The sequence below is a fragment of the Acartia tonsa genome, chromosome 7 (genome assembly GCF_053477335.1).
Source record: "Acartia tonsa isolate MP-2025a chromosome 7, ASM5347733v1, whole genome shotgun sequence".
Taxonomy (NCBI): domain Eukaryota; kingdom Metazoa; phylum Arthropoda; class Copepoda; order Calanoida; family Acartiidae; genus Acartia; species Acartia tonsa.
This window is the reverse complement of record NC_137266.1, coordinates 46015042-46034997: the sequence shown is the minus strand read 5'-3', so window position 1 is coordinate 46034997 and position 19956 is coordinate 46015042.

The window sequence follows — 19956 nt, the reverse complement described above, 5'->3', positions numbered from 1 at the left end:
GAGGCTTTGAGTGAACGTCAAATAAGATTGGTTTCTTCTCTTTTCTTTTAAATTGCCCTTTTTAGTTCAAACTTGTTATTTGCATTTCACATTTTTTTCTATCAAAGAAAGTATTGTATTTTTTTAAAACATACATCAATAAATATTTATGGTATATTGTCCGTTACATTTCATGGAGAGTCTTGTAACAATTACAAAACTTTTGAAAGATTTAATGATATAGAAATAAGATTTTCTTATGTTACACTAATATGTACAAAACTGATTTCTATAATGATAAAGACTGTTTTTAAAATCGTACATATCTGTAGAACTTCGCTTATGATAATGCATTTATTATTACTTGAATCTTACCCCAGATTATAATGCACTCTTATAAAGAGTAACTTGAAGCTGGCTAAGATAAAGACCCCCTTCATCCCCTCATCCTTTATCCCATTCCTTCCCCTCCTACTGAATGAATGAACTGACCAATAAATGACAGGAGAAATAACAACCTAAATTGACGACAATATTTCCCCTGTCATAATATCCACGTATATTTTAAATCATTATCATAGTGTTTTTTCTTAAAGGATTTTTTAAGCATGGAAATTTGTATATCCAAATGCCAAATATTGATTATAAAATGGATAGTTTAAATAATAGGTTCTAAGAAATACCTAGTTTTAATCATAATCTATCATAGGTTAAATAAATAATTAACCCTCTACTGATTTTCTCTTATTTAGCTTAGCTACTCTACAACTAACTATGTCAGCCAGTCCATCCTGCTATCCTCAGAAAGACACTGTTAAGTTCTGAGACAATTGGGCTTCTATATTTTTTTCTTACTGTGTCTTTTCATCTGTTAAAATATTTCAATTAATTTGCAAATTTTATGCATGTTGTTATCCTTGTTAATGTTATCTTTTGTCAATAAGCATTTTTTTGCCCTATCTATCTTCTCATTTGATTATCTAGCTTCTTAGGATTATCTATCTATCTTTGTACTTATCTTTCCACCATCTAAAGGCTATCTATCTATCCATATAAAGGATATGTATCAATCTATCTAGCGGATATCCGCGCATAATGAAGACTTTTGCACAAAATTTGCCTGGCACGATTCTCAACAACGCAGGAACTAGACACATGCATAAACTGATATATAAAGGTCGTGTAATTAAAGACGCTCATACGAATTACGTATATTCTAGGTTAAAGGATGTTTGTATGTCTGTGTGTAGCAAAGGATCTCCATTACAGTGAAGCTTCTGATAGGTTAAAAAAAGGTTTATAACTATTTAGAAGGATGGTACTCTTAAGAAAAACAAACCGCCTTTTTAAAACTTAATTAAAAGTATGGGGGGTGTCTACTTATATACCCTCCTCTGCCATCCTTTAAGTGTTTCTAGATGCCTCTAGGGGCATTGCCGCTAATTTATATTAAGCAGGTTTTTAAGCTATTTAGGATATGTAAAACTTTAGGTTCATTTGTCTATCCTTTTAATCTTGAATTAGCACACAAACATAAAGACTAACCAATAACAAGGATGACATCATCAATAACTGTATCACAATCCACATTTTTAAAATTCACGAAGACGCTTTTTTGTTGCTTTGTGTGTTGTATTTGTATGTAATTCAAACAATATAACTAGTGTATAACAGACAAACAAACATAATCTCGTTACTAATTTTTAAATATCTGGGAAATAGGTATGTTAAGGAGAGAGAATAGCAGAAAATAGCCCAAAATCATCTCAGAACATGTGTGAAGCTTCCCTGAAACCGACGGATGGACAGACAAAGAGACAGACATCGTTCTATTTTGTAATATAGATACTAAAAAACGCTAAAATTTAAAATCATCAAAAAGTAGTTAACGTAAAAAAGCTGTTTTAAAGCCTTAAAAAAACACACATTCCAACTGGCTTAAATAGTAGCTACACAACCCAAATGTGCTGTAATCAACAATTTAAGGACAGGTAAAACAATTGCAAAGTTATCACAATGAATATTTTTGTCAATATCAAAAAGTCAATATCATTAATTATTGTATATTATTAATCTGTGTTTTATTTATTTCTAATTCTATTCTACTATTCTCTTATATTCTCGTATATTCTTTTTAAAACCTAATAAGCCAACATATAGCATATAAAGTTTCATAATTTTGATTGTTGAAAAAAAAATTATATTGACATAGAAATTATAGACATCATTCATCCACACAGCTTTTTCAGCGATTTTTCCGACTTTAAATCATATTTTTTAGTTCATTTACTAATTCCTAAAGCCTATATAATGCATCATTGCAAGATATTCTACATAATATTTTATTGATAAAATATTATGCTCATATTATATCAAAACTGATTTATAACCTTTTAGAGTATGTAACAATGTTGTTTTAAATCTAATAAAAAGCACAGTACTAGCAATAACGTGTATGGTATTTCTCAACTTTAAAAATCTGCCAATTCGTATATAAAAGTAACAGGATCTGTGTCTGTCTGTCTGTCTGTGTGTACTAAAATATCTCTGTAACTGCTGAACTGACAGCTTCTCATAGGTCATGGGAAGGTTTATAACTATTTTTTGGGAGGGTACTACCAGCCTGAAAAGAATATACATCGCCCCCAAAAAATGTATTACTTTTTTTTATTTTAAAACTAAAATTTAACCCTTAACAGTCGGGCCCCTTGCCGCACCTTAATCGGTTAATTTTCGCTTCCTTCACCCTTTTATTTAACAACCTTTGTTTTTAGGTAGTTTATACTTAAAAATTTCAAACGGATGTAATTTTCTTAGTTTTGAAGCTAGAAGAACAATTTTTTCCAGAAAATGTTTATCTTTATGAAAATTTTATATTAGAAATATCAAAATATAAATTTCAGCGGCTGCAGCTGTACTTGGCAGCTGCCAGCCGCCGCAGTCGGTGGTCGGCGGGAAAACGGCGGCGGATCTAAATGAAATTTTAATACATTATGTAGACATATAAGAAAAGCTTAAGTTTAAAATTTGAAGTCTTTAAGTCAAAAATTGCGGCCACAGGAGCCTTTTAAAGATTTCTGGAGACCTGAAGGATAAGGACCTGCAGGATCATACCTGGAACCTGAAATTGATTTGAACACCTGTATTTCCTATGAGGATGTACTACTAGAGGATACTTTAGTATTTTGGTAAGATAAAATGCTTTGTTTTACTCAAAAAAATATTTTTGCTCTTTACCTGGATGACCCTGCCAGGTTTTGCTGGCATCCTGTGCCCGCCAGGATGAAGATATTAAACAAATTCCAACTCTCAGTTATGTGTCATACCCCTCCCCCGACCGTTAAGGGTTAAAATAGGAGCCGGCTTTTTCCTCCATTCCCCAAAGAGGCCACTTGGGGCGTTACCGCTATTGAAGAATAATTTAACATTAGTAATTTTATTTTTCCTTTGTTTGGGAATGGAATCATTCTTGTTTTATGTTTAAAGATGAGTAGATTACTTGATGTATATCAATCTAATTTTATGCTCAAAAATATTCGTGAATTGTAAATCCAATAAATGTCCAAATAAAAGGTGCCAGACTCGAACCAGACAACCCATTGATGGCCGATAAGAAAATGTTTATTTCTTCTGCACGAAGTGAACTAAATATGCAGGGTAATCAAAAAACAAGGATGATAATCTTTCAAGTATGGCTTCGAAACCGATGAATATCCGCTGAACTAGAACCGGTTCTCAGTCATACTGAAATATCATGTATAGCATTGTTAATCTTAAGATTTTTTAATATCCGCGGAGAGCTGTCTTTGGTACGAAGCGATAAAAATCTCTTATGTGTTTACTTTTAAAAGTAGTGTTAAAATAAGAATAAGTAAAAATGAAAATTTTCTATGAATAAATTATAAATTTTACCGAAAAATACTCCAATTTTAGTAGCGAAGATACTTTTCAACTTAATAAAACTCTGTTAGTTCGTTTTATACATTCTTACACGACTCTAAAGGCTTTAATGAATCGAAAATAAAAGAAACAATATCGAAATGTTTTTTTTCAGTATGGCTTCGGAATCGATTAATATTCGCTGGATTAGAACCGGTTATGTATAGAATCATATTTCAGACAATTTTTCACAAGTAATAGAAAAAACACCATACAATTAATACCAGTTAATTTTAGTTATATATTTTTTAAAATTTTCTTGCGTATGGAAGGACACAACCCAATCTTTCCCGATTTTGTATAATTTTTGATGGAATACGACTCCAGTGAAGTCATATTTTTCTTTCCCGAAAAAGGGAAGGAGGGAAGCAAATCTTATTATATATTTTTTAAATTTTGTTGCGTATGGAAGTCATTATCCTTGTTAAAAAAATAAGAAAAGTTAACAAAAATAGATAATTTTTAAAAGTGCCAAAACTCTGGAAGTCTGTTAAAAAATCTTTGCATAATTTAGGAGGACACTCATATGTGTTTGTATATGTATACACACTTGTAAATTATAACAAGGATGACAACTTACAGAATAGCATAAATAGACAAACAGACAAAGTGAGATATAGAGAAGATGTTCAGTTGTCCAAAAAAAGTAAATTAAAAAGCAAATATTTGATAAATTCAATCTAAAAATCAAAAAACCTTTTCATTGAAAAATTGGTCCTTTTAAACTTAGTTGCGTTACAAAAGGGCATAGTAAAATTATAAAGACAATAGAGTTGATTCGCCTATAAACAGAATTCTTTAGACATTAGATTAAATTAACATGATCAACGTTGTAAATTTTTTAATTAACTGCTTGTTTTTTTGCTTGTAGGCTCCTTTTTAAAGTTCTTACTTATATTTTTATTGTTTTTTTTACAAATTGTCAAACAAATACCTATGAAAAAAAAAACATAATTTGAGAATAAATTTGTTAGTCTGAAGCAGCTTACACTAATAGTCATACAGCTAAAATTGTAACTGGACAAAGTATCTCAAAAATCAGTCATGTGACGTTATGAAAAATATGGAGATGAAGGGAGAAGTGGGAAAACCCCTAAAAAAGAGATAAAAAGTCAATATTTTTAAATTTTAAAACATTACGAATTTCTTATTTCATTTCTAAGTTGTTGGAGTGTACCTTTGAAAATGATCCGGCAAAAAAAATGCATATTTGACGCGTATTCTCCCTGTGTTCATCTGGTTTCAAGATTATTTAGTAAGGTTTAGTTTTATTCAAGTAATTCTCTATATGTTATGTCAGTATGTATAACCTCCTCAACAATAATTTAAATGGGGGGAAATGGTAATTGGAGCAAAACTTACATTTTTGGCCTGAATATTTTTAAATATCACCTAAATAAAGGGAGAGTATTCTTTTAGCTGGTGCTTAAAGTTTATTATAAAGGAAAGTATTTTTTTTAATTTGGGAAATATTAACCATTTATAATCCCCCACCCCTAATGCTCTTGAACCTCCTTGCTCCTTAAAATAGCCTAAAACATTCTACATCTTACCTGAACAGACTGATGACCTACAAATTATTAATTTATTTACATACTGACTTACATAACCTATTTACATAATAGCTGCGCTTCTAAAGAATGATGAACCTGTATAAATAACCTTGTTGTTAACCGTAATATGTGGGTGTAAAGAGGGTGGGTCCTACATCAATACTGCCACATTTCTTACTAAGATTCTTTAGTCATTTTTATATTTTAAAACACCTTAATATTTGTCAAGAAAAAAGAATAAATTCTAATGTAAAATTGTAAAGTAAAAAGACTTTAGAATCAACCTTATATATCGTCTTACTAATAGAACCAATTCTTAGTGTGGCTTTTTAATAGCTTGCCATTTTAGAACATTTTCATATATTTTGAAACTTAAAAACTACTTAATCGCTGAAACGGCTCTAACCTTTGTAGGAAACATAAAGAAAACATTTATTTATGGCTGTTATCTATGTCAAAAAATCTGGCTAAATTTAAGCCATACCTTATTTCTGTTTCAACCATTTTTTTAGAGAAGCACGTTCTTTCTAAAATTATGGTATGTCCGTTTGTGGACTGCCTGACAGTTACTACATATGGAAGATGATTAAAGTCCCTCCACAGATTATGACGTCATACGATAAATTAGCCAATGAGAGGCCAGTATACACTGAAATAGACCAATTGAAAAATGGCGTTGCTACCAAAGACCTACCCTACAAAAGACCTACACTACAATAGACCTACACTACAAACGACCTACCTATGCTGGCCTCTCATTGGTTATTGTAACGCAAGACGTCATAATCTGTGGAGGGACTTTAATCATCTTCCTACATATGTAATGTATACAATATCTACGAACCAACGCTTATTAAAAACTAATTTTATCTTTTATACTAACCTTTATTTGGATGTATTGATTTTGAAAAGTTTCAGCAAGTCATTTACATGAATGTCCTTGTTTTAAGAATTGTCAGAGAAGATATTTTTTACTAGAACTCAAAGTTTTATCTCACTTGGGAGCTCCATAAAAACTAAGGAACTTAAATCTTGTTTGGTTGGATCAAAGTATGGGTACTAAAACTTTTAGATAACTTATTCTTCAGAATGAGTACTAATTTTGTTTATAATCATTGGGTATGTACATCAATTTATTGTGTGTGATGTCTTATTCCTTAAGATCCCTGAGAATTAGCAAATAATTGAGGGGTATGTTAACAAAATCAACACATAAAGTATATTTCTTGTATCAAGTATGACATCGAATCTTGTTGATTTCCACTGTAATATAACTTAGGACTACAAAACAGAAATTGGCCCTTTTTTTTTGATTTTACTATCTACGGAAACTGTATACCTATATCTTACTGCTGGACAAAAACAAATGAAGACATAGGATCAGTCCATTTCTTGTTAATCTTGTTAATTAATTATGCCCCTATTTACTAACAAAAATAAAATTGCCATAATATTTAGGAATATTTCTATCTGTGGACACATGTCTGTAAAACTATACAATAAATATATATTTCTTGTAATTTGTTTATTTATTTTGATAGGCTTTATTACTTTCGAACATGGTTTTTATCAATTTTGACTTGTTATGACTTATTATTATTATTACTATGACTTAGAGGAAGGGGAAATTTTAGACAATTTATTACGCTAGTCCCCAAAATTTAATAATAGCATTTTTTATTCGTTGACTTACCAACTATGGGGACTTTTTCTGGATTTTAATTAGTTGATTTATTAATTTGATTGTCCAAACGTTGTAACCAAAAATTTTAATCTTCAGAAGGGGTAATCTATTTATGATAATTGGGGATATACATAAACTTATCGGCCATTGTCTTATTCCTTTAGTTCTCTACTTATTATATATTTTTATTTTGAGCAAGACGACATTTAGTCTAGTCAAACTACTGATTGGAAAAAAAATCTTACGGTGCATAATCAGTGATTCCCCCCCCCCCCTAAAATTTCCTTAGTACATCACCACTCTATGCTAGGGGAGCAGCCACCTGTGATATTTGTACAGAAAATGTCTTAGTGATGAAGTGATAAATAACAAGTGTCAGACTTGACAAAGTTTTTGATGTAGAGATGTCATCTTTGATTAGGATCTACCTTTTATTTAATCTCTGATTTTGCAATTGGATTGGATTAATCCCCCCCCTGTCTTTTTTCTTGCAAATTGTTCAATGAATATTGAAAACTTAATTATCTATCGTCGTTCAAAAAAGTTCTGTTTTAAATTTAGCCGCTTTTTGATAATTTAAAACTAAATTAAATTACGCAAGTCTCATAAGAACCATGCAGGGCATCTCATTTTGGTGTATTGATCTAAATGCATGATTATACTTCCAAACGTCCTTCAGACAAATAATCAATTTATTGCACGTCTTTTGTCTGGAGTCCTAGCTGTGCATAGTTATGAGGGTTTGGGTTTACTTGGAAAAAAGGAAAGTCAGCAAACTATATACAACAATTTTATATTATTAATAATTTTGAAGAATAATGATATTTCAAATTTGTTTTTAAAAGCGAAGCTTTTCTATAATTAGGGTCGGTCCGTCCGTACGTCCGTACGTCCGTCCGTACGTCCGTAACGGATAGCTTTTTTCGTTAATTTAGGCATGTTAGAATTGTCATATCGATTTCAAACTTTGTATGGTGATTGCTTTAATAGTTAGGCACGATTTAGAAAGCGTAGCAACTCTATAATCATCACCAAAATGTCCGTACGTCCATTTTAAACATGTTGATTTTTTTACTTTTTTAACAACAAATTTTTATGTGATCTAATCATCCGATTGATCTGATTTTTGGTATATTGATTCCTGGGACAACAAAAGATAATTTAATAAGCGAAGCAACTCTATAATCAAGTCCTAAAAATGTAAGTATGTCCATAAACATTATCCTAAATCAAGCAGTTTTTCAACAAATTTACTTACAATTTTGCTTTGACTCTTATACATTTATATTATGATTATTCAGTTCTGACACTATACAATTGTTAATGTCTGTTTGTCCTACCGTTCAGTGCTTCGCTTTTATGGATGTTGTCATCCTTGTTCTTTCAATGAGTAACATGTTTCTTATTTTACACTTATAAACAAAAGTATAAAATAAATTGAAAAAGGGGATAGTTGGTGGGGGTGAAAGATTTTCGTTTGTTTGATTATTACTTCTGCACTGGTTAGATTTATTAGGTAAGGTTATATTGGTTAAGGATAGCCTCGCAGGGTTAGGGCACGTATCTATTTATAAAACGAGGGGAGGGGGGAGGGGATAATGATCAACTAGCTAATTGTGGGAAAGCATCGAATGAATCTTTGTTCCAAATTTTATTTTTATTGATGGAAATCATAACCATTTAAAAGTAAGGCTGATTTAGTGATAAATAAGCTAACGAAAACTACACAAGATTACTTACTACCTTCTCCCCTTTCCATTCCACCCTCCGTAAAAAGTTACTCCGTATATTGGTCTCCGTTTTAAGATTCCGATGGTTTCAGTTGTGTTGTCTCTGTCGGAAGGCTCAGACTACAAACAAAAAAGTTGTTACTTTACATTTTGTGTAAGAATGATCTGATTATAACTGAACTTTGATATTGCTGTACATCCTAATACAAAAGTATCAGGTTGGCTGTTTATGTGTGTGTATGTCTGTACCGACGGATCTCAATAACTGCTGAAATGATATGGTTCATCTGGCTGACTGGCACAGGACGCCTGCAAATCTTGCTTTGTCATCCAGCTACAGAACAAAAATAGTTTAGACATTTTTAGGAACCTTAACAAAGCATAAAATTGTGACCAAATACTATAATATGCGATGACAATAACATTATTCCGATCCAATTTTATGTTACAAACATGATCCTGCAGGTCTTGATACTACAGGTCTCCGGAAATTTGAACATTTCATGCTATTGCAATTTATAATTTAAAATAAATTAAATGTTTTTAGACATTTAATTAGAAATGATTATTGAAATATTGTTAACACACATTCTTTCGCCGTTTAGAGATCTTTAATGACACATTAGAAACAACCAGCTCCTGTACTTTATAGATTTTTAATATTCTTTATATTGAACAGAAAATTAAAAGCTTTTTTCATATGTAAATTTTAAGACGGAAAATGAAAAAAAATCTGAGACTCAAGTGACAAAAAAACTTTTCTAAAAATCTATTTTAAAACCGCTTTACATACAAACAAACTAACAAGGATGATTCAATTAACAAGTTTGAGTTGATTAAAAGAACCGTAATAAATTGAAAAATGAAAGTGCTTTAACAACAAAAAAAGTTAGTTTTAATGATTAAAATCACTGGATGAACTAGTTATTAAATGTTTGGAAAAGGTTAGGTAGGTTAACCATCTGAAGTAAAAAAGCCCAACAGAGATGGGAGGGGGGGGGGGGGGGGGAGGTCCAATAGTAGCTAGACTTAGCCACAAGATTCAATTAATTATAATTCAAGAATATCTCTATATTTTTCTAGAACTGTTTTTAACAAATATTTTTATAAATAATAAAAAAATACTTTCTTTGCTCATTAGCCCAAAACCTGCAGCTCTTCAATGCCGACAAATATGAATATTCTTTCTCTTATTCATTTGAATCCGGTGGATAGGAACCGGTTCTTATCCATACGAAAAAACTATGTCTAGCATCGTATTATATCCAGCTTTCTACGAATATAAAAATATACAATCATAAGATTAAAACCAGTCTTTTTAGCCAGTGCCTTCGGCACCTCAGGGCTAAAAAAACTGGTTTTAATCTTATAATTGTACATTCTATATCCGCGGAAAGCTGTTTATAATACGATGCGAAAAATATCTTTTCTGCTTTTATTTATTTTATTTCTTTTAATTTTGACATGTGTGATAGAGCTGAATTACAAACAGACCGTCGGAACGTGGCTAGAAACGTTTTAGAGTAGCTACGCTGTTTAAATTAGTTGATGGAAACGTGAGAATAAAAAAAATGTTGATCTCGTATGACAAAGGTTCAATTATTTTCAGAAAAACTACGCATTATCATCTTTATAGTACGTTCTTCTTACCAGTCTAAACAAAATTGTATAATATTTGTTGCAAAATTGCGTAAATATAGGATACAGTAATAGGACATACTTTTTTTATAATTTGATTATAGAGTTGCCTCGCTTATATTACTTTACCTTGTCCTAAGATTCATTATTTCAAAAATCAGATGAATAGAAAAATCATATCATACAAAAAATGTTGTCAAAATGTTAAAAAATCCGTATGTATTAAATGGATGACTTTCTGGTAACGAATGTTACAGCGCTGTCTAACTTTCTTGATTTCTGAAATTATAAAAAATGATTAACAATTGACGCATTTTTGGCGAGGAAGTTTTATATAGGTCATATGTAAGAATTTAATTCAAAATAAAAATCAGGAAATCAGTCCAATAAAATGTGTATCCATTGATCAAATAAAATCTTTTTATTTGCATAAAAAGTTTTCTATGTGTCGAAAATGAGGAAGTTTTTGATTGACTGCTGACAAACACATCTCCCATGAGTAATTTTCAATGCAGGATGTCCTGATAATTTAATTTCGTTATACAAAATTAGCGGCTACGCCCATAGATGCCCCCCCCCCCCAATTTTAATTTCCGTTAAAAAAATTTAATTTTTTTTTGTAGGGGAGGTAGTTTTTTTTAGGGGCGATTTATCTTGGGAGGGTGGTGGTACCCTCCCCCCTAAAAGTTACAATTCTTCCCTGGACCTATGAAAAGCTACCCCTTAGGGAGAACCCGATCTGTTCAGCAGCGTTTCGGAGCCGTTTGATTTTGGTGTGGCTCAAACTCCGCGGAGCCGTCTGTGATGATGGCGGCTCCGGCTCCGGCTCCAGCTCTGGCTCAAGAACAATTCGACTTTTTTTCCCCACAAAAAATATTTTTTTTTTACTTTTGAAGGTTTTAAAAGTTAAATTTTTGATAAAAATGGACTTAAAAAAATTAAAAAGGGCATTTGCACATGACAAAACAGATTTACCAAATTATAATTTATAAAAAATCTCTTTATTTATCTAGTCCAGAGCCGGAGCCGTTTTTTAACGAAAATTACAGCTCCGGCTCCAGCAAAATATGGCGGCTCCACGGCTCCCGGCTCCGGCTCCGAATCACTGCTGTTCAGCGGTTAGCGAGTTCCTTCGGTACACACAGACAAACAAACAAACATACAAACAGAGACTGACAAACAGGCAAACAAACATCCTGTTACTTTATTGTAAGGATTTTGAGGAGAAAACAGAGACGCCAACATCCTTAAAAATCTTACAATTTTACATGGTCTGAGATGGGTTTTTGAGAAAAGATATCGTCTTCGTTCAATCAATCAATGTCTAAAAAAATGCCGAAAAAACGCGGCATTCTTTCTCAAAAACCCATCTCAGACAAACGGTCTATACGAATAGTGACAGCTTATTCAAAGTTCAACAATATTTGTTATAATATAAATTTGTTAATAATCATTCATAATAGAAGTCTGGACCAAAATTTTCTTAATCTATCTGTCCCAAAATTTCTTTAATACAGGAGACTTTACTTAATTACATTATTTCAAAATAATGTAAGTGTTAGCCTTAATAATCTTTTCCTGTTCTATAATACAAAGTTCTAATATAAAGTTGTATGTTTTTTTTGTCTGTAACGCAGGATCTTGCTAGCCAATGAACTGTTACGGTTCTCCTTTACAGTGAAGCCACTCTAATTCTAGAGTGAATCTAGAGAAGAACTATGTTGGAGGAAGGTCCATAAAAAATCTGCTTTATTGTTGTTCGTTATTACCGTGTATACCACTGCACTGCTAGTGATGTTGGCATCCTTGTTTTTATATTCTTATTGAATACAGTAAACTTATGTTTCACTGATGTATTATGTTCATATGCTTTTCTAAGCAAAGCTTTTCTATAATTTGGGTTGATCCGTCCGTCAGTACGTCCTTAACAGTTAAGTCTTTTAGTTAATTAAAAAGTTAAGAGTTGTCCTATCGATTTAAAATTTTGCATGATGATTCCTATAACAGTTTAGGTACGATTTAAAAAGCGCAGCAACTCTATAATCGTTACCAGAAAATCCATGTCCATTTAAAACATGCTGATTCTTTACTTTTTTGACAACAAATTTTTGTATGTTAGAATTATTCGATTCATCTGATTTCTAAATCCTGATTTATATTACAACAAGGTACAATGTTATAAGCAAAGCATCTCTATAATCAGGTACTATAAATGTAAGTATGTCCTTAAATAGTATCATATATTTAGTCAGTTTTGCAACAAATTTACTTACAATTTTGATTGGACTTATGCATGCATTAGTAATCTGATAATTCAGTTCTAACACTCTTCAAGTGTTAAAGTTAGTTTGTCCTTCCATTTCAGAGCTTCGCTTATAAAGATGTTATCATCCTTGTTATTTATATGTATACAAAATCATTTTTCTGTGTCTATATTCCGCGGAGATCTTGAGTGAATTTTCATGTTTCATCAGCCTAGTTTGTCAATATACATGGCATAGCTTCTACAGAATACCACATATGTAAAAAAAAAGATATTTATTAGAGTTTCTGATTTTTTCTTTGGATATTATAAAAACAAGTATGACAACATCCATAAAACCGAAGCTCTAAAACCGAAGGACACTGCTTATGGACATACTTACATTTTTAGGACTTAATTATAAAGATGCTTCGCTTATAACTTTAGAATTTTAGCATACGGATTGAAGTAAGGGCTGACGTACGGGCGGACGGACGGACCTATCCTAATTAAAGATAGTTGTTAGGGTTTCAGATTTTATCTTTGCATATTATAAAAACAAGTATTACAACATCCATAGAATCGAAGCTCTGAAACCGAAGGACACTTTTTATGGACATACTTACATTTTTAGGACTTAATTAGGGTATAGTCCTTTCCACGACATCCCTCCATAAGGAGCGATTCTTCGTATTTTTAAAATGGCTTTTTATAGGTTATTTTAGGTTAGGTTAGGTTATATTGTGTTAGGTGATTGCCCCACAGGGTTAGGTAATTGGCCCCGCAGGGTTAGAGCCCCCCGCAGGGGCTAGAAATAGGAGAAAAGCTACTGTGAAAAATACGAAGAATCGCTCCTTATGGAGGGATGTCGTGGAAAGGACTATACCCCTTAATTATAAAGATGCTTCGCTTATAACATTGTACCTTGCTTAAATGGGAATCAGTATTTTCAAAAATCAGATTAATAGGTTAATAATATAGAAAAATTGTTGTCAAAAAGTAAAAAAAATCAGCATGTTTTTAATGGACTTACGGACTTTGTGTGGTAACGATTATAGAGTTGCTACTTTTCCTAAATCGTACCTAATTGTTATAGGATACATCTAGCAAAGTTTGAAATTGATAGGACAATTCTAACATACTTTAAAGAGCTAACCGTTCCGGACGGACGGACCGACCATAATAATATAAAAGTATCGCTTTTGAAAACAGCTTTAAACCTTCCTGGACTCATGCATTACTAATTAATCAGTCTAGCCATTTTCGAGATTTCAGTTGAATTGTATACAGACAAACATCTTAATACTTTTCCATATTCCATTTATTGTTTATCCGGTGTATCAGATTTTTGTGGATACATAGTTTATGGCTAGGCTAATATTTCGCTGGAATTTCAGCAGAAAATACATTATACTCATTTTTAGATTAAACATAAATTTAAGATTAAGATAAAATTCTGATTTTATTCCATTTCAATTTGTGCGCTTTCTAGTAAATATACTGATATTTCTGGAAGACCTGGATATTCATGGCTTTTTTAAAGTAAAAAAAAACCTTGATGGCATTAACTGGCCGCCAGGGTGGAGATATTAAAACTGTCAACAACCCATAAATTCTGAAAAAATATTGGAATAATAGTTTGCATGATTTCACTAACCAGGCATTATTGAACATTGGTCATTCCAGATTTTGTTTGTATGTTCTAAAAGCCGTTAAAAAAAATTAACACCATTTAAGTAAAAACTATATAAAAAAAAACTAAATTAATAAAATTAGTTTTAAGAAATTATACCTAGAAAATAAAATATACAAAAATAATACTATTTAAAATTTGAAATTTAAAATTAAATTTGAAACTTATCTGAGAAATAAGCACAATATACACAACACATTTACAACATAATTCAAAAGCAGATTATATACGTGAATCTACAAGGTGGCCAAAATTTAATTTCAGCTATTTACCAAAAATATTTTAGCTAATTGCAAAAATATCCGCAGGGCGGCGTTCTTTATTTAATTCATTTTTGTCGATTTCTCTGGGGATGGTGGTGGTACCATCTTCTAAAATAGTTATAAACCTTCCTGGGACCTATGAGAAGCTACCTTGTTAAGGGGAACCCGATGGGTTCAGCAGTTAGCGAGATTCTTTGGTACAAACACACAGACAAAGAGACATCCTTCTACTTTATTATAAGGATACTGTTAAACCTCTTAGTTATTTATTTAGTAATTAACAATGAAAAGTCTTTGTAAAAATCATATTGAAATATATTTTTAAAAGCTTGACCCATATAAAAGTTTTGTTGAGGGCTTTTAGCTCTTATTTATCAATGTTTCATCAAAAGTAGCGTATGTTCTTGTTCTCTATACAATTTTACATCAGAAAAAAATGTTTTCAATATATTGAAAATTTAATTTTTATATATTCTTGTGTTGAAATTTATAGAGAACAATAACAACCTTAAAAAAATACTTTTTTTTATGAATCATGCTTTAGTTAAAATCAATGTTAAAATCAACAAATTTTTTATTACATCCCTTATACTGCCTTCTACTAAACCCCAACTCTATAATCAACTCCTAGAAATGTAAGTATGTCTATAAACATTATCCCGTATCAAGTAGTTTTTAAACAAATTTACTTCTATTTTTGCTTCGACTCGTATACATTTATATTCTGATTATTCAGTTCTGAAACTATACATGTGTTGATGTCCGTTTGTCCTACCCTTTCAGAGCTTCGCTTTTATGAATGTTGTCATCCTTTTTTTTACATAGGAAACCCTGTATGAACCCGGTATTAGTGTCGGACTGATTATGACGTAACAAAAAAAATTAGCCAATGAGAGGCTACTATGAATTTTACCATTGGTCAATAATGTCCTCTCATTGGCTAATTTTTTTTGTTACGTCATAATCAGTCCGACACTAATACCGGGTTCCCCTGTATTCTTTATCTACCCTTTGCACAGAAACCAAACACATACTAAGATATTCTAAAGCCTTTGAAATTCAAAATTGAAATTAATACCTTCCTTCACATATACATATATATATTATGTGTTTGTTTTAGTTCTATTTATATCTGGATTTAAAGAAAGAAAGTTAACTGTCCTCCGTCTATCAGTCTATAGCAGTGTAGATGTAATTAAATTTATTTGGCTTCTGTGAAGAACCTCTTTTCTTCTTTTTTCTCTCTCTTACACTTATATGACAACTGAAACTCTTTTATGTAACTCCCTTTGTCCATTTACCCATCCAGGACTTTTTTTGCTTCACTACTTATGTATGTTGTCATCCTTGTTTATTTATACGAAAAAAAAACAATGAATTTTTTAGGACACACCAATTAAAGATTAGATATTGTGTCTTAAAAATCCATAATATAACTATAAAAAAAAACTTGCCATACAGTTGAGAGAGATAGTCATTAAACATTAATTAGTTTTGATGTTTTTATTACGTTTTTATTATAAAAATATATTATATATATATACATAAGTATAGATGTATAACCCAGACAACTACCTGGCCCAAGAGGTGTGGAACTTTTTGTCTGCTAGCAAATTGCTTCCTATCTTTTACAATGACTTGGTTGAGTTAAATTTCCGACGCCATTAGCTGATATTCAAAGACCTAATTAAAAATCGACAAAGGGTTTGCTACCTGTGGTTATAGTTACATTTAGCTCATTCCCCTCTATTCTTTTACTTTCATATCTGTATTTTAAAAAGTAAAATTGACGTAAAATGAAAAAAAAATGAAATATTTGCAAACAAAATCTATTTAAAAACTTCTCCCCAACTTAAATGGCAATGTAACCTGAGGGAATGTAAAATCCAAGTTTAAAAGGAATTAATCTAAATTTTGCCAAAAGTTTTGCGTCCCCCGGGACAGGTGAAAATTAGACATATTTTTGCATCTATATAATTAGGTTCAGTTATGGAATCAATTCATTTTGGTTAAACACAAACTAAAGCTTAATATATAAATTAAATAATTTAAAACCTGTTCACTTATAGTCTGAACACATATTTTTAGTTTTTTTTAAAATCTCAGATTAGTTTAACAGTTAAGAAATTATAAAATGTAAGATCATTTTACAAAAAAATGTATTGTATAAAAAAACCTTAATTTTCAACGATTAATTTAACTTTTAAATTTTTATCATCATCAAGCCTGTCTTTTGAAGCAGCTTATAGTGCCTAGTAAAAAAAGACATCACACAATAAAAAAGGACCAATGATAGGCCAGTATTTATTGTAATTGACCATTGGTAAAATGTATATTGGACTTTCATTGGTCATTTGTATTGTATGACGTTATTTTTATTAGAAACTATAAGCTGATTCACGTCTATTTTTTGTAACAATTTGCCTTAGAATTGTGATTTGAGTAAAGTAGGTCAAACTATTTTATAAATCATAAATAAAAATGAATATATAAGTAAAGATATAATCTGTATATGTTGATAAGAAAGTTTGGAAAAACTTTCATATGCGTGTATTTTTTTTTCATTTAATATAATATATATTTCTTGTAAAATATTGTATCTCACAAACGTTATTTTTTCAAATTGTTTTAGATTTATTTGTGAGTTCTTTCAAATATTTTATAAAAAATCACGGAATAAAAATGAGAAACCAACAAACAGACCAATTATAAAGGTAGCTGTGTATAGTGCTCTTGCAAAATGAGGATAGATGTTACTGCTTTTGGCCTACCTATTTTATTAGCACCAGGAAATACCCTATTTATACCTTTTCTAGAGTTTTTCCCCCCTCTTCTTTCTCTTTTCCTCTACTAGGACGTCAATAAAATAGGTAGGCCAAAAGCGGTGACATATATCTCCATTTTCCTAGGGAACTAAATACAGCTACATTATTAAGAAGATTTGTAGATTATTTTGTCAAAGTAAGTTATTTTTTTACAGTTGGACTTTAAACTAGTGTTTGATAGATATTCATAAAAAAGCGATTTTTTATTTTATAGTAAAAATATTTTAGCCAATACGTCTTCAATTTATGTTCAAAATGGTATGCTTCTACTAAACGTGATTGTACTTGTTATACCCTTGACCATTTAATTTCTTTACTGGCCGTAAAATAAAGCTTTCCACTTTGGGGTATTTTATTTTTCAGGGTGTTATTAACGCAGCTACTCTATATTCAGGAGATATCCTGAAGTCAGTAACATTTAATTTAATGGGGTAAGAGAAAAAGTTTTATTTCAAATTGTTTTCCTTAATTTTCTTTTTTTATATGAAAAAAAATATCAATTAAGCTTTGATTTTTAAGTAAGGTTCTTTGTTACTTCTCTTAAATGAGAAGCAACGTTTAAATGAACGTGACCTCGAGTCTAAAGTAATTTCCGGATTAGGTTAACCATAAAATTGATGTAGTACATACTACATATGTTTATATACAGTGTGGCGTGTACAGCGATTCACCATAGGGGGGGGGGGGGAGTGAAAAAAGGGCAAGGCAGGCCTCTTAAAAGTCAAATCAAGGGGATGTTTTGACACTCTTTACACCCTGTACCAGACGCCATTGGTTAACTTTTTTTATTAACAGAGTTACTCTATAATTCTAAACATCCATCCGTCCATAAGTACGTAACAATTGATATAGGCAATTTGTGATTTACTCGGCTGCTAATCAAGTTAGACAACGGCAATTTTAAAAAGATTTTCTATGCCAATGATCATGATTTCATTTATCTCCTATATCATTTTTCATAGTTTTTTTTTTATAAAAATCATAAAAAAGCTAATTATCTTTTGAGTACTAGTCTCCTATATTACAACGTTTCAATAATAATACCTTATTGTTAGATAAATAATCATACATTAAATTAAAACGATAGATTAATTCTAATAATCAACATTCTAAAAATGTGTAGTGTACTGAGCTTTTAAAAAATTTAGTTTTATTAGCATAATTAGTAGTCTTTATACAATTATACATTATTATTGTACATAAATTATCAAATAATTAAAAACGATAATACAATTATAACACAACTATATTCCATTATTTACGCAAAAATGGACGTTTATACAAACACAATTAAAATGTAGTAGAGTGTCTTCGCTACTAAAAATGTGTAGTGTACTGAGCTTTTAAATATTTAATGTTATCTGCTTAATTTGTATATTTGTAGTCTTTATACAATTATACTAAAACAAGAGCAATTATGTTTATAAAAAGCGTAGTAAAAATAAACTGACCAAAAATTAAAAGACCAAATTATTATTAGGAATATTTTCTTCTGCCAATTTTCTCCGAATTTCAAATTCAGAGCCGTAGAGGCGCAGTACTATTATATCATTCTCATGCAATCCTTATAATAAAGTAACATGATGTCTGTTTCTTTGTTTTTCTGTATGTTTGTTTGTTTGTTTTTCTGTATGTTAGTACCAAATGATCTTGCCAACCCCTGAACCAATCGGGTTCTCCTTAGCAGGGTAGCTTCTCACAGGGTTAGAACGCAACAAAGACATATTTGAAATAAAAAAAAACTACGCCACTAGATGCCTCTAGGGGCGTAGCCGCTAGTGTTGACATAAACTGAAGCAATAAAGCAACATGTACATGTGTGATTGTTTAGTGACGTACTCACTAACTGGCATAACATAGTTATAGAGAAACTTCTAAATTAAATATACTCTAGTTTCTAATTAAACACTCTTCCTAATTGCTTTCTTTTTCTCTTTAAATTTTACAGTAAACAATCTTAAAAGATTTATATGCCTTTGGATAAAAAACATTTATGATTGCTATCATGCTTGTTTTTATTTGATCATCTTCTTGATACTTTGGGGTGGGGGGCCTTTTTTTCTAGTAGTGAAAGGGTGATGGTACCCTCACCCAAAATAGTCTTAACCTTAATTCAATCTATTACAAGCTCCACTGCAAAGAAGAACTATATCGGTTCAATGGTTAGTGTGATCATTAGCTACACAACGACAGACAGATAGACATTCTGTTTCTCTTATATAAATATAATAGCGGTTCACCCCAAGAGCTAATGGGATGTTCTCCTCCTATATAGAATCGGTTTTGAAGCTATAATAGAATAGCTTAAAACCACCTCTGGACCAGTAGATATAATCCCTGAAGAGTAGATTCCAATTTGTTCATCAGTTACCTAGATATCAATCTTCATACGAACATGCATTGTTCTTCT